The following is a 17,977-nucleotide window of genomic DNA, read 5'->3' as shown; positions in this document are numbered from 1 at the left end:
CAGACCGGGGCACGAACCTGTGTCCCCTGCATCGGCAGGCGGACTCTCAACCACTGCGCCACCAGGGAAGCCCTCAATATTCTTTTGATAAACTATTTATTCATGTTTCATTTAGTGAGCAAACATTTTTGTTGTTTGAGATTGAAGAATCCTGGTAACATAAACTAAAGAGAAAACTAATAAGGAAAAATAAAATATAGATTTTCACAGAAGAAAACACAATAATATTATATTTTATTGAACATTAAATAAGGCTTAATGAACTATAATCACAACAAATTTCAGGAATAGAGAGAAATTTCTACAGTTAAAATATTAACTGAGATTGTAGCCATCTTCTATTATAACTCCTAATATATTATTTTTATATTGATGTGTACTTTTCATACCTGATTTCAAAGTAAGCCAAATCAGAGTTCAAAAAATGTGATTAAAAATGAATAAACCCAATCACCCAATTCATGCCACCCCTCTTTCCCCCCTTGGTGTCCATGCACTTGTTATCTACATCTGTGTCTCTATTTCTGCCTTACAAACAGGTTCATCTGTACCATTTTTCTAGATTCCACATATATACATTAATATACAATATTTGTTTTTTTCTCTTTCTGACTTACTTCACTCTGTATATAAAATGGATAACTAATGAGAACCTGCTGTATAGCACAGGGAATTCCACTGCACTGTACAGTAGAAACTAACACAACATTGTAAAACAACTATACCCCAATAAAAAAAAATAAATAAAAATTAAAAAAAAATGAATAAACCATTGACATGCAGTTATCAACATACCATAATAATGTTGAAATATTGGCATCAGCTTCATTAAATGAAGGTTATCTCATTTTTTTTTTCTCAAACACAACGTTGGTATATAACACTTAAAAGAACTGCAAGGTGATTTACAATTTGAATTATTTCAAAGTTTTTATTTCAAGTTTTTTAAAAAAAATAATGTTCTTATATTCTAAACAAATCTGGAAAGTAGAATACACGTGTAGGTTTAATTGAGGAGAATGCATTTTATGGATAGAAACCTATCCTAAAGTAAGAAGCACTTTGATGATAATAATGTTTATGGTGGATATATAATGATGTGAATGATGGCCATGATGACCTTTGTTGAAATTATTGACAGTTTTAACAATGTACTTGAACTCTTCTAAGTCATTTATGTGTTTAATATTATTTAATTATTGTAAAATTGCTACAAGATGGAAATCCATTTTTTGGAGAAAATAAGTACAGGTCAGAAAATCATAAGTCTTACCAGAATTTAATTCCACAACAGAGGGTAGAGGTCCTTATTTCCCCTTTCTAAAATAATGCTTCATCTTCTAAACTGGTCTTAGTTATATAGACAGAGCCATGAAGACTAAAATATGGGCAAGGAAACCAGCTTGAATTTTATAGATCTGCCTTAGTTAGATCCTAAAAGTTCAGCGTGATGATTTTCACTTAACTCAGAAATGTAACACAATAGGCAAGCTATTGGATTTTGCATGAGCTAAAGCATATTTTTGCTCTCCTAAGCCATACCTGTGCATATAGTTAATTTTTTTCAGGTGATTACTTCCAGGTGCTTGCCTATAGGAATTCATTGCAATGCAATGAAATCAGAGTAATAAACTAATCAGCAAAAATTAACCCACAGGCATGTTACAGAGACACGTATATTTAAATGACTTCAGTATTATAATTTGTGGATTCTGAATGTTTATGTTCATGATGAAGACAATCTCCTCCTAAGTAATTAGGAAGATCTACATACAACTAGGTATGTTTGGTGTTATCTTAAGCTCATTAGAATATTACACATGCCTATTTTTTAAATGGAACATTTAGATTTTTGACATAACCATAGAGAAATATTTTCAATTTTATTGTCCCATTGTTATAGTTAAGTAAAACACAATACAGCTTTCTTTTCTATTATCTTTTCTCATTGATTATAATTCTATTAACTGTCAGGGGACTTTAAATTGAATATCAAAATTAATTTTGGTGAAGAAAACTAAAACACTTTCTACAAACTTTTTATTGTAGCATTTTTTTTTCATAAAGAAATTCTGTCTTAAGTGACTGAATTGCCTTCAAATCATGTATAAGAAAGATAAAGTTGCATCCATTTCAAGTCATTAGCTGTGGTACTTAGTATTGTTGCATTTGAAAATGTTGAAATAAAATCAAGACTCCTGGTAAGAGCATACTAAATTAAATATAAATAAATAATAAAACTGAGATGATTCCTGCTATGATAAAGATGGACTCTCCCCAACATGCAGACTGTGAAATTAGAATACTCATATCAGAATAATATCTTGGAATTAAAGTTGATGTGTACTTATAAAAAGTTGTTATCAAACATAAAATTCTGAGGATTCTAAGAAACAACAAAGACTTTACACTATCATTTATGTTAAAATAAATTGTTTTTGTTTTTGTAAGCTCAAGTAAATAATTATGAAAGTATATGTAAATAAGAAGAAAATAAAATTATATATCTGTGTGTATATACATAGCCATTCAAATACATTCTTTTTGTCAGATATTTTGGAGTTATATTTTTATTCAAGTTAACACAAAGTTCTTTTAAAATAGTATTACTGAGCAGCACTCAGGTAAGAAGGCAAGGCAACTTTAGTGGAATGCTTATCTGCATTTTTCCTAGCTCCCCTATTTCTACTTAACTTGCAAGAAGGAATATTAAAAAGATGAGGAATGATTGATGTAATCCAATCCCTCCAGAAAACTTGAGGAGAAAGACAACTACATGCTTAAAACACAAATGATCCTCAAATTTACTCTTGTATAAAAATACCATGTGAATTAATATATATAATCTCAGGGGGAAAAGAGTAGTGTTTCCTAAATTTCAAAGATGAGGTTAGGTGGTAAAATACAATCAAGTTGGGAAAAATATTTTTATTCCACCAGTGCCTATGAGAAGTACATCACATATCAGAGACCACCTTAAGTGCACATGATAATCCTTATTATAGATTTGGTGGCCATTGTTTTAGGAAAAAAGATTGAGGTTACTATAGAGAAGACATTATTTTGGGTATCATGAGTATCAGTTACTAATGATGCAAGCAAAGGCAATCCAAATCTCAACATAACAATAGACTTTTATTATTATGCTCACTGGAAAGTAGAACAACTGATAAATCTCTACTTCAGAATTTGGGTCTACATGTTCACAAGCATGAATTTGCCATGAGCATTAGTTCTGATAATAAATTGGGGCATCCTTGCTCTGTGTGACTCTCACTCTCTGGAATCAGTACAATATAGGAGGAATGTTATTATCGTGGCAATGTTAACGTGTAAGAAACAAATAGAAACATAAGATGATCTTTAAAGACATAGCTCAGAACTAATACTCTGTCACTTCACCCACAAACAACTGGACGAAGTAAGACAAATGGCCAAGCTTTATAACAAAGAGATAAGGATACACATTCTGTGTCTTATAAAAGGCACTGTGATCACATGAAAAATAACTTAAACACAGGGAAAGAATTGGTATAAAAATGCAATCTACTACCTATAATTTGCCAAATACCAACAGACTTTAGTGAAATCAAGCCACTATGAATAAGAGACACAGAAATAAGTTACAAGAAATCTAAATACCAAAGACAGTAGATGTTTGCTGTATGTTTCAGTTGCATAAAGTAGAATTGTTATTTATAAAATGTTTTTAAAAATAATGAATGAAATTACAAATCTAAGTTGGTAAACGGTCTCCAATGAAGAGTCAGACTTGAAAAATCAAACAAATAAATTTCTAGAAGTGTATTATATAGCTGTTGAAAAAGTTGATGGATGCAGGGACTTCCCTGGTTGTCCAATGGTTGGAACTCTGCACTTCCGCTGCAGAGGACACAGGTTCGATCCCTGGTCAGGGAACCAAGATCCCACAATCCATGTGACATGGCCAAAAAAAAAAAAAGTTGATGTATGGGTGAAAACCCTGAAAAGAGAATTAATGATCTGGAAGAAATATATGAAAAATTCATTCATAAAGCAGCATAAAGTTATGAGAATATCAAAAACAAAAAAGAGAGGTTAAAAATAAAGAAAAAATCAGAAGTTTCATCAAATATCTGACTGGGGGCCCAAAGGGAAAAATGGTGAGAAAATGGTAAGAAAAAGTAAAGAAAAAACAGTTATGGATTTTCCAGAACTGATAAAAAAAATATGACTCTACTGATACAAGGAAAATATCATATCAAAGGCAGAATCAAATAAATAATCATCGTATATCCCTGTTTTCTGAGTCTTCTGAAACTAAAGCTCATTTGAGACAGAAAATATTTTGAAATCAATCAGAGGGAAAGACATAATTAGAAAAATTATCACTACAGTAACAGAATGTGTGGCAACAACAACAAAAACAACAGCAATAAATGGAAGCCAAAAGGTAGTGGAATAATATTTACACAGAGAGAACATAAAAACAACATTTAACTTATAATTGTGTATCCATAAGTTCATTCTCTAAGTCTGTGAGTCTGTTTCTGTTTTGTGAATAAGTTCATTTGTATCATATCTTTTTAGATTCTATGTATAAGTGATATCATATGATATTTCTCTTTCTCTGTCAGACTTACTTCACTCAGTATGACAATCTGTCGTTCCATCCATGTTGCTGTAAATGGCATTATTTCATTCTTTGTATGGCTGAGTAATATTCCATTGTATATATGTATCCATCTTCTTTATCAATTCTTCTGTTGATGGACATACAGTTTGTTCCATGTCTTGGCTATTGTAAACAGTGCTGCAATGAACATTGGGGTGCATGTATCCTTTTGGGCCATGTTTTGTTTTTGGATATATGTCCAGGAGTGGGATTGCAGGGTCATACAGTAGCTTTATGTTTAGTTGTTTTAAGGAACCTCCATACTGTTCTCCATAGTGCCTGTACCAATTTACATTCCCACCAACAGTGTAGGAGGGTTCCCTTCTCTCCACACCCTCTCCAGCATTTATTGTTTGTGGATATTTTTAACGATAGTCATTTCTTCTTTTAAAAAAATAATAAATAAATTTATTTATTTATTATTTTTGGCTGCGTTGGGGTTTTCTCTAGTTGTGGCGAGTGGAGGCTACTCTTTGTTGAGGTGCGTGTGCTTCTCATTGCAGTGGCTTCTCTTGTCACAGAGCACGGACTCTAGGCACATGGGCTCAGTAGTTGTGGCTTGCGGGCTGCAGAGAGCAGGTTCAGTAGTTGTGGTGCCCAGGCTTAGCTGCTCCACGGCATGTGAGATCTTCCTTGACCAGGGATTGAACCCATGTCCCCTGCATTGGCAGGTGGATTCTAAACCACTATGCCACCAGGGAAGTCCAATGATAGTCATTTCGACTGGTGTGAGGTGATACCTCATTGTAGGGAAGGGTGGGGGGAAAGGGAGTTATGGAGTTTGGAATTGACATGTACACACTGCTATATTTAAAATGGATAACCAATAAAGACCTACTGTATAGCACAGGGAACTCTTCTCAATATTATATGGAAACCTGGATGGGAGGGGAATTTGGGGGAGAATGGATACGTGTATGGTTGAGTCATTTCGCTATGCACATGAAACTATCACAACATTGTTAATCGGCTATACTTCAATATAAAATAAAACCTTAAAAAAAGAAAAGTTAAAAATGTTTTGTGTATCCAGCAAAATCATCTTTCAAAAATAAATGTATTGATATTTCATTGTGGATAGATAGAAAGATTCAGTTATATAAGATGAATAAGATCTAGAAATCTATTACACAACATTGTAGCTATAGTTAACAATATTGTACTGTCCATTTAAAAATTTGTTAAGGGGATAAAGCTAATGTTAAGTGTTCTCATCACAATAAAAAATAAATGCAATATAAAATATTTATAATACATAAAGCTTACCACTGAAAATTCTGCTCTAAATGGACTGCTAAAGGACATGCATCAAGAAAAAAGAAATATTCCCCAAATGGTATAAGATGCAAAAAGATGAAATTTTAAATGTATTTATTTGGTTGCTTCTTGGTTGGTTTTTTTTATTTTTAAATTGGATTAGGAGTTGAGGATAACTTACTGATGAGTGTAATCTAACTGTTGATGGTAAAAAAAAAAAAAAGTCAAACACAAAAGATTCCACTAGTGTGTGTGTGTGTGTGTGTGTGTGTGTGTGTGTGTGTGTGTGTGTGTGTGTTGGGGGGTGGGAGGGATTGGAGTTTAGTCACTTTTGTAAGTTAAATATCTATGGTAGGATACTGTGACTTTCCTGTTATGGCAAATATCATCTGTAACATCTAAACATAATAGAAAAAGCAACTATCTGAAGGTAGTAGAGAATGAAGAGGAGGAGTTTTATTCTATAGGGATTTCACTTTCAGAGCAGGAGATATATAAAAAGGAAGTGCCCCTTTTCATCACTTGTAGGATGGGAGAAGTTGCAGAAATTGCAAAGTGATGGGATTTTTTAAAAAAAGCAATGGCAAGCTTTCTGTCCCTGTCAATCAGAGTACTGATTTAGAGCATTAATGGCCACTGGCAATGGAAGAGCATACAAAAATAGAAAGAGTTAAAGAGGAGATCTCAAGTACTGTCTGACAACATGTTGGCTAATCCCTGAAGTACACATGTGCAAAAAAGACTCAGTAAACCTCAGGTAAAAGTAAACAATCTGAAGCTTGGTCTTCCTTCTCAAGAAACAGTTTGTAGTTCATGTCCAACTAAGTTAATTGCTATTAAAACAAATGAAACATCACTAATTAGAAGAAAATAACAGAATTTGGAGTCTCCACAACATAAAAATTTAAATGTTGGCAATACAATCCAAAATAATTTGGTATTTAAAGAATGAGGTAAGTGGAGTCTTTCCTAAAGAGAAAAGACAGTTAATACGAACAACCTGATGATGATCTAAATAAGAAGTATAATATAAAATAAAAATATTTTTAAAATTTTGCTCTTAAATAGTGAAAAGATAGAAAAATAAAACTACAAAACTAACCAAATGGGAATTCTTGAAATAAAATATATGGAAAAAAATTATTGCATAGACTTAACAATAGCATTGCGATTTAAGGATGGCTAATGAGCATAACGGTATTTCAATAGATGCTATCCAATCTGAGAAATAGAGAAAAAGTATTGAAAAATATAAACAGAATCACAAAAGTGTTAGATATTATGAAAGAGTGAGACAAATGTTATTAGAGTTTTAGAAGAAAAGAAGAAAAAGAATAGGGAAGATAATCATTTATTAAATACTGAAAAATTAACAAATTTGATATAAGGTATAGATTTATATATTTAGATATTCAATAAATACCAAGAAAGATAAACATTTTTAAAAGCTGTGCCAACTCAAAATTTAAGAGTCAAGCTCTTAAAAGTCAAAGGTAAAACATGAGTTTTAAAAGCAGCAACAGAAAAAAGTTGTTTTGACCATTCTAGGTATGTACACATTGAAAGAGTTAACACACTGATTTAACAAAGTTGGAACACCAACACTATCTAATTTTAAGACTTATTATAAAACCTAAGTAATCAAAATACTGTGGTACCACTGTCAAGTTAGACAAATAGTCCAATGGAATAGAACAGAGAATCAGGTAATAGAAAAACACATAATGGAAAACTGATTTTTAACAAGGTGCAAAGCCAATTCAGTGGAGATTGGATAATTTTTTTTTAATAAATGGTTTTGTGACAACTGGATATCCATATGCAAAATAAAAGAAACATGGATCCATATGTTCTATCATACATAGATACTGACTCAAATTTTATCATATATCTAAGTGAAAAATTTAAAACTATAAAACTTCTAGAACAAAACATAGAGAAGAACCTTTGTGATTTTGGCTAGGCAAAGATTTCTCTGATATGATAACAAAAGCATAATTTGTAAAAGACCAAATTGATAAAATGCACTTCATAAAAACATAAATAAAATCTTGGCTCCTCGAAAGTCTGTTAAGACAATGAAAAGCAAGTTACAAACTGGGAGAATATGTTTGTAAATTATATATCTGATAACAGACATGGACTTAAAATATATAAACACCTGATTCTACTCAGTAAAAAGAAGTAAATCACCCAAGTACAAAATTGAACAAAGATTTGAATAGACACTTTACTATAGAAGATATATGAATGTGAATATTCACAAGAAAATATGCTAAATATTTTTAGTAATTAGAAGAATGGACATTAATGCACATTAAAAACATAATGAGGTACCCCTTTTGACCTATTAGAATGTCTAAGACTAAAACAAACAAACAAAAAACACTGTATTATTGGCAAGGATTTGGAGGAATTGTAACTCTCATACAAAGATGGTTAGAATGTAATATATATATAATATACACATACGTATGTCTATATATATTAAGTAATTAATTATTTATTTATACACACACACGCGCACGCGCACGTGTGTTGCTATTATAAAACAATAGGAATGAATGTATTGTAGAATATGTATTAACCTATATAAGTTGTAGTAATAAAATTCTGACAGAACAATGTGAATAATTTTTCTAATGTTTAACAGCAATCAAAATAATAATAATGAAAATAATAATAATAGTAATAATAATGTAAGGAATTACATGGTCAATAGAGTGAGTTTCTAGATTGGATTGTTAATCAAAACCTAGAGACAGTAGGTGACCCAGCACAAAGTTTATAGTTATCTTTAGGAAGGGATAGAGTGTCTTTCACAGCAGCAGGATCTCGGAAGCTTTAATTACGCAGTTATAACTTCTGATGTCCCCAAACACATGAGATGCCCTTTGTTGCTCAAGATGCTCTTGTGCAGGATGATGGCAAGAGCTGACACATAAATCAGGAGCACAAGGAAGCTGAAAATTAGAGGTTGCCTCTGCTAAACTTGCCAGTCACTAGCACTTGGAGGGGTGTGTACTGTGCTCCCAGCTCCCATTCTTTAATGTACCTAAAGTCCACAATCGTACAATAAATAATCCCAAAAACAACATCCTAAGGTGTCTCAGTACTCATTAATTAGTGCATAGAAATCCCAGCTAAACTCTCCAAATAGATACATACATACCTTTAGATGATTCCAAAGAAACTTGACTAGGGGTCCTTCAAACAACACTGAAATAGGAAGAAAAAAATTACATTAAAGATGTTAACTATTTAAACAACAACAACAACAGCAAAAAGCAGCAAACAAAAAAGAAACATACTTTAGAATCATAGAAAAAAACACATCTAATCCAGGCTGGTGGTTACCTCTGGAAAGGAGGCAGGAAGGTAAATTGGACAGGAGCATAGAAATTGAGAACCAAAGGATTTTGGCAATGAATGTTCTAGTTCTTCTTGTGTAGGTGGTAGGTTCATGAGTGTAAGTTATACTATAAAAATAAATACAAAATTAATATATAAATAAAAAACAAAATAAATATATAAAATAGAAAAATAAAGGAGTGAGAGTCAGACATAAATTAATACTTAAAATTGATGGAAACTTTTGTGCTTGAAATTTTTAATGAAGGAGAGTATTTTGACTTTTTTATAAAGTAAATATTTCATAAAAGGACTAGAGACACTGTTCTTGCTAAATATTGCTTTGCAGAGAAAGGGAAAAAGAGAAAGACTTATTTTATTACATCAGCAACATTCTAGCTACTTGAAAGTTTTGTTTTCCTTATTTTTTCTCCCTAATTACCCAATTATCTAGAATTCCTAAGAGTTAAGAAGTCTAATTAAAGCAAATGTAAATGATTTTAATCCCTCAGTCTAACTTTTAAATAATTTACTATTATAAACTACTAATAGTATTTAATGAGTAATTTCTTTATGTTAGGCACCATACTTTGCTTGGGTTATGCTATTTTATCTTCATAATATGTGAGTTGGCAATTTAAATATTCATTTTACACACGAAGAAATTAAGGTTAAATTAGGTAACATAAGAAACCAAGTTACTTACAAACCTTGAAGTTATCAGGAATTTATCCCATTCAGTTTGACTGCAAAATTCATATTATCATTGCTCTGACAGAAACTATCTCAACTCTTAATTCTGGCAAGCATCAACATCTTTCTTAGGAGGTAGTGGAGACATAAATAAGAAATTTAGCTATGATCTCTGATTCTATTCATGACTGAACCTGGATGTATAGCTTCCATACAGATAGCTATTGAAAAAAACTCAACTTTTTAACATAGCGTGACTCCGAAGCGCTAGCTCATGAGGGCAGCTCTGGTCACGTGGGCCTTTCACATTTCATGTTTAGGTGCCATGTCTACCAGGACCTAATAGCATGCTAGCTGCTAAATTTAGAAAGATGTATATTTTTCTGCTATATGTAGCATGGCTTTCCTCTATACCTCTAGGGGTCTACCTCCTGATTCTTCTGTTGGACCTGATTAAAACTCTGCACAGCCTGTTTTGCTATCATAGATATCTCTAGTGATATGTGGTCTGCAGGCTCACATGTCTCCATTGGCAGGGCTATACCTGATGCAGAGTTCTTTCCTATTTTTGATTCCACTCAACTCTGATAGACTTTTATACCATTCAGTAAATAGGACTTAGCAATATTATTGTTATGAATTGGTCAAATTAATACTTATTAAGTGAAGCACATGGTGCCAGATGGTGAGCCATGGTTCAAAAACAGACCACAAGAGGAACAGAAATAGAGAAGTTTATTACTCACAGATCCTGGAGAAAGTACATGGCATGCCTCAAGGGACTACACAAGGAAGGTCAAAACAGAGTTCAGTCATGGACAGGAACTGGGGCACACACCTTTATTAGAGTCTGTGTGTGGAGCACTTTAGGGTTCTCAGACCAAGGCTGGATTGGTCAATTCAAACCAAAAGAGCGGGGTTTTGCTAAGCCACATGTGGGCTATATCTAAGGGGAACAGAAAGGGAAGGAACTGGGAGACAGGGGAGACTTTTGATCAAGGGTTGTTGAGGGAGTCATATCAGGAACTCACATTTGCTTGTGATTGCAGGCTGCTCTCTAGGGCACTGAGCTTGCATGAGGGGACTGGTGTCAGTGTAAAATCAATGTAGTCTGCTTGGCCAAACAAAATGTTGCTGAGGCAGAAATACCAAGGAATAGCTTAGCTAAACTCTTGACAGTTATCAAATATGGATATGCTACTTCTGGAACCTAAAGGGGCTTACCAGTCAATGTGCTTCCTTTTTTAGTAATGAAAATTGCAAAAGGCAATAATTTGCCCTTTACCTTAGACTGTCCAACATGCTCTAGACTGATTCCCTAAAAATGTGATGATCCTCTGAAACTCTGGAAAATGTCTTACTAAGGTCTTCAAAATACTTGCCAATCCTTGCTCGTTCAGTATGATTAACATTATGCTATCAATATAGTTGGATGATGTGATATTCTGTGGATTGTCCAGATGGTCCACATTCTTTAGAGTTATAACAGAGGGCATGAAAGTGGACATAGCCCTAGTACAAAACCCTAAATGTATACTGTTACCCATCCTACATCAATGCAAATTAGAAATGATACTAAAAAGTTATATATATATATATAATAGTACCTGGATTCATGTTAATATACTCTAGTAAGATATCACAATCTGTGTTGTAAGGTTTTTGTAAGATATCACATCTGTTTCAGTTGGGTAAGAGGTCACAGGAGTTTCAATTGAGGCTACTACTCAGTTGAGTTTGCAGTAATCTGCTGTCAATATCTAGGATCCACTAGGTTTTTGCAAGGGTCAGTCTGGTAAATTACTTGGGTTACGATGGGGACCACCACCCTGGAATTCTTTAGGGTTTTAAATAATCTCTGCCATTCACTAATCCCTGCCATTCTTTGTATAGGGCATTGTTTTTGATGCATTATCTTGGGTGGGGATGGGGATGAGGAAAGTGTTCAACGTCCTCTATTTGGCCTTCTCTGTTGATTGTTTTCTTTTCTTACAAGATTAGGAACAAACGTGTGTGTTCTACCAACTACTAAGTATATCCATTCTAATTGTGTTTTCTGGGAAAGGGAAGTGATCACTGTGTAGATTTGTGTTTTATAAACTGAATCTTGACTAGAACGCTATGTGCTCCCAGAGCAGCCAATGGGACACTTTACACCCCTGAGTCTTGATGTCAATTTTAACCATGTGTAAAATTATCCTAAAATATCTGTGTATTATCCCTTTCCCAATGTATGACTATTGGAATAAATGTCTGTAGTGTCCTTTGAGGAAGCATATAAATCTGCTGTGGTGCTATAAGGTCTTTCATCATGGAGAATGGGCATCCCTTTCAAAGAATATCAAGTCTGAAATTTTTCTTATGTCCTAAAACTAGGCCAAGGATTGTGAACTATTGAATTGAGGATGTTGCCCACAGCCTTCTGATACTCTGTCCTTGATTAGTTAAATAAATAAAGCAATGGACTTGTTGACTATCCATCAATATTGTTCCTAAAAATTATGAGATATGTTAATTATCTACAAAGCTCTCAGAGTTAGGGCACCTTGGCTGACACTCTGACTTTGAAATTCAGTACCTTGATTCTAATGGTTAAGTGCTCCAGCTTGATCTTTATTATGTTGGGAACCTATTATCTCCATTGAATAAGGGAAGCCTTGTTCTATAATACCTCTCTTATCACATTCAAAAATGGTTCTTCAGGTCCTTGCACAGTGTATACAGTCAGATAGTAAGTGTTTTGGGTTGAATTATGTCCCCCCAAAGCGCATATGTTGAATTCTTCACCTCACCTACCTCAGAATGTGACCTTATTTAAAATGGGTTGTTGCACAAATAATTAGTTACACTAAAATAAGGTCATATTGGAGAAGGGTGGCCCTCTAATCCAATATAACTGGTATTCTTATAAAAAAGAGAAATTTGGAAATAGGCATGGGTACAACGGGAATTACATATGAAGAAGAAGGCAGAAATTGGAGTCGTGCTTCTACAAACTAAGGAATGGCAAAAATTTCTAGCAGACTGCCAGAAGCTAGGTGAACAACACTGAACAATTTTTTTTCTCATAGACTTCGAAGAAACCAATCTTAAATTTCAGTGTCCCATTCCTCCCCAATCAGTGTAGCACATTTACTGAGGTTGATCATTTAATTTTCTCTGGAGCCTTTCTTCAAAAAAATTAAATCTCAATCCTGATCATCAGCATGAACAGCCTTCTTCCTGATGGAGATGAATGATTCTTTATATGATACCAAGGAAATCCTCTGTTTTTTTATATTTTACTTAAAATAGGTGTTAAATCTCCCTCAGCCTTATATTTTCCTTTGCCAATGATTTAATAACCTTCAGCAATAGTCATCCAATTTCACAGCCATTATTTCTTCCCATAAACCTCTCAAATGCCTGAGATATTGTACCTTCCACCGCATTTCCTTTCATCAGTATCCTGTCTCAGGTCACTCTCAGCTAAAATATAGCAATTGTACCACTATAGCTTGCCATAGGCTATCAGGATTCAACCTTCCATCAGTGGTGAGGACCTACTCCATTGCCAAGTAGGAAACATACAATGAAGTTCCTGAATCTCATTTTTAAAACCTGCATCATAGGGCTACCTTTTGTTCCAACTGTCTTAGTTTCATTCCCTGGGTAGCACACTCTGAAATACATAGATTTGTATGCAGGAAATATATTAGAAAGTGCTTTGGGGAATAAGATCTGTAAAGATGTCAGAGTAGTAGGATTTGGCAGACAGAAAAGTTGAACTGCCATAAAGTGAATTAAAAACTTGGGTAAGGCACCTCACTTTGGCAGAGGCCAATTCTAGGAAGGCTGAGTTGTGAGCAGCCAACACTCTAAGAAGCTAGAGAAGAGTGCCTCCATTTGATTTGAGTGGTATAGCACTACTAACACTTCAGATGTTTATATCTGCTCTAGAGTTTATTACACATGGATTTTACATGAATTTTTGCTTTGTTTTGATTTCATTTTTCTTGTCACTTTTAGGTTTTTTTTTTCTAATAGAATATGTTTGGTTATAAAACATTACTAATATTAGAAGTCTCCTTGACCTTTTTTAAAAATATATAAACCTTTTACCATCTAAAGTTAACAATGTCTCACCTTCTATAAATCTTGTCATTCTCAAAATACTAGGCAATGCATGTGAATTTATTTGGATATTTATGTATAAAACAATTACTTCAAACTGTTTGAATTATAAATTAGATGATTTTGAATATAAAACTTAGAAAATGTTATGGAGTAATTACTCCTTAATGATGGAGTGACTTGTATAGGAAACTAATCCATCAAAGTAGTAAAATGCAACAAAGCACTTTGTTCCATTAAGTGTCACATAGAAGTGCTTCTCAAACTTTTCAACAGAAGTAAAGAAAAAGAGGAGGTTTGCACATCTATGGGAGATTTAGATCTGTCCCCAAATAGCCATTATCAAGATAGCTTCATCTTTCTTCATAGCATCTGATGGTACAATATATAGTTTTTTGTAATTAAAAAAAAATTTTTGTAGCTCATAACATTGGAATATAAGTTCTAAGAGGGAGCAGTGGTATGTGTCTATTTTGTTTATAATTTGTATTCTTAGCACCTGAAACAGTAACTGATATAAACTACTTGTTAACTAATGAAGTAAAACCCATTCTACAATAAGACAAATCATATTAAATGTAGTTTTCTGTGCACAGATTTTTGAAGCACAGACAGAAAGAAATTAATTGCTGACGTTGGAGGAAAGAGAAAATGCTGCAGGATATGTGTGATCCAGGAACTGTTAGAATTCTTTCTGGTAGTATTCTTTCTTCCCGAGGCCTCCCTTAGTGCTGGCTAAGTGCCAGAGAGTCGTGCACATGTCTCCTTGTTAGTTACCAACAATGGGAAACTCCTACCTGCTCTGGCTTTAAGAAACAGTTGATGCAATGGCTCTGGCCTCTGCCCACCCTGATTATCATATCTGCCTTCATGCCTCAGAAGAGGACCAAAGATTACCTCACAGTGACGCTCAAGTCCGACTGGCCTGGGCAAGAACACATTGGTGCAGAGGCAGGTGTACTGGCCCTTTCTGTGATGCACACCTGCTAACTATTGAAGATACCTACCACCAAGTGCTGAGATGCAACCACAGCCTGGACACCCTGCATATCACTGACACCACTGGGTGCCCTGCAGCACCTTGCCGTTGCCAGGGGCCACATCTTCATCCTGATTTACTCATCCTGGTTTACTCATTACTCAACAAATATGTGAACCAAGAAGCAAACCCTGGAGGAGCTGGAGCCTGCCTATAAGCTGATGTGTGAGATCAAAGGCAATAACCTGCATAAGTACCCTATCATGCTGGTGAGCAAAATGTGCCATGAGAACCACAGGTGGTGCTGTTTGTGCAATGGAATAAAATTGCACCTTCGTGAAGACATTTGCCAAAACTGATACCAGTTTGCAGGAGCTGTTCCATATGCTTTTGAACCACAAGAAGAAGCTTGCCACCTGCCTCCAGTCTTCCCAGATGAAATTCCAGATGCCTAAAACCAATAAGAATCTGCGTAGTAAGTGCATTATCATGTGAGCTGGGTTGTTTGTTTTTTTAGATATCAAGTTACATGAGCTGTTTATATGTTTTGGATATTAATCCCTTATTGGTCATATCATTTGCAAATATTTTCTCCCATTCAGTAGGTTGTCTTTTCATTTTGTCAATGGTTTCCTCCACTATGCAAATGCTTTTAAGTTTAATTAGATCTCACTTGTTTATTTATTTATTTTTTTTCTCTTGTCTTAGGAAACAGAGCCAAAAAATATATTGCTACAGTTTATGTCAAAAAGTGCTCTATGCTCTCTTCTGAGTTTTAGGTTTCATGTCTTTAAATTAATTTTTAAAATATTATTTAGTCTTTAAAACATTCTTCACCTTACCATTTTTGATAAAAATTAATATTGTACTTTTTGCTTTTTATGTGCCATATATTTAATTTCTCAATTATTTCATTATTTTATAGGAGAACATTTATTCTATTGATATAGAAATGCCATAAAGATATTATAGCTGTTATTTCTTTTACATCTTATATATAAACATATTTTTAAGGCTTAATTTATCTTTTAGTATTTTACTATTACATTATATTTTTAGTACCTACATTTTTTATATTAAATACATTTAAGAAAATGATGTATATCAGCAATCACATAATACAAACAGCTCGATCTTTTAGGTTGCTTGTCACAATCATATAATCATTATGGCATAAAACATTCCTGCCCTAAGACCACAGTGCTTTGTTTTGCCAGGTTTAGAACCAACTGATAAGCAAATATCTTTTATAAAGAAAGGTTCTATCCTCTTTTGACTAAGGCTCATTTTGAAGCTAATATGTATATCTTCTTGTCTTGGCAACAGAATACAGGTGATATATCACTTGCCACGAAAAGTCTTTCAGTCCATTCTTAGATCCTCAGTTTCAGCTGGATGATGACTACCATCCTTTATGAGGTGCCAAATTTGGACTTTCAACAAATATGTAAATATTATGAGAGAACAAAAAAAATAACATATGTCCTTAATTAATTTTTAAAACTCAATGGGGACATATTAAAAACACATCAGCAAATCATGTTTGTATGATCTAGAGCTCATCATTAGTTGTAAATTAGCAAGACAACAATTCACTACCATACCTGACATCAAATTTCATGTAAAGCAAGTGATACTTCTAGAGCTCATTAAATATGTTATCATGAAATGGATTTATTTAGTCCAACAGTTTCTATGCTTTCCACCATAAGCACTATACTTTCTGAAAGAGTCTTTTGTAGATGTCATTCAGATATATCTTTAAAATCACATGGCAAGCATTTTGAGCTCCCACACACCTCTGTGTATTCAATCAATCCTGATGTGTAGAGGCTCCCCATAGGACTCAGACTAATTGAGAGACACTATCCTAAATGATCAACTGATTTTTACAAATACAGATACAAAAATCATAACTATTGCCTTTAAAATATAGTTTTTCTTACATAAATGTTAGCATAGATTGGTGATATACTGCTTTCATGTTAAATAATAGGAATGGCTTTGGTTTCATAGATTTTCCTAATCCCTCTTTCAGAATTGCCGATGATACTATTAAATAGTGGCTGTTAGGATGGTACAATGTTGCAGTATACAGCCAAAGCATACTGGCCACTGATTCATTACTCTTCTGCTTCATAAACTTCCCTGTAAGTAAAGAAGATACATATCTTCAATAAACCCAATGGAGGAAATGAAATGTTTCTCTTTCATCTCTGGGCTTTATGAAATATCTAATGCACTAAAAAGCAAGAAGAATTATCTAATGTTTAGCTCTTTTGGTCAGGTTTTCACTGGCTTACAGTGAATATTATGTATGTATGTATTTCACTGTCCTTTACTCACTGTACTTCAATATTACACACACTCTAACTGAACATAACTTCTATTTTCTTTATGAATTATCAAGAAAAAATTCCTAAAATAAAGAAATTGTACTTGCTAGCCCCTCTTAAATCACAGGCTTCAAGGATATTATCTGATTATCAAGTCTTACTGATGTCTAAAAATTCTATTCAAGAAACAACGTATGTGGACTTCCCCGGTGGCGCAGTGGTTGAGAGTCTGCCTGCCGATGCAGGGGACACGGGTTCGTGCCCCAGTCCGGGAAGATCCCACATGCTGTGGAGCGGCTAGGCCCGTGAGCCATGGCTGCTGAGCCTGTGCGTCTGGAGCCTGTGCTCTGCAACGGGAGAGGCCACAACAGTAAGAGGCCCGTGTACCACAAAAAAAGAAAAAATAAATGACATATGCAATTTTAGAATCTTAAAATATAAGTATAGATTTTTGGAACTGTATAAGGATATTATATTCTCCTAAAATGTATTAAATATGCAAAAATATTAAAATCTAAATGTATAGTGTAGTATATGAGCATAGATGGGTCTTTTCAGGATAAGTAAATGGAAGATAAGTACCATAATAAAAAT

Source organism: Lagenorhynchus albirostris, chromosome 5, assembly GCF_949774975.1.
Source record: "Lagenorhynchus albirostris chromosome 5, mLagAlb1.1, whole genome shotgun sequence".
NCBI classification, from domain to species: Eukaryota; Metazoa; Chordata; class Mammalia; order Artiodactyla; family Delphinidae; genus Lagenorhynchus; species Lagenorhynchus albirostris.
This window is presented reverse-complemented; position numbering follows the sequence as displayed.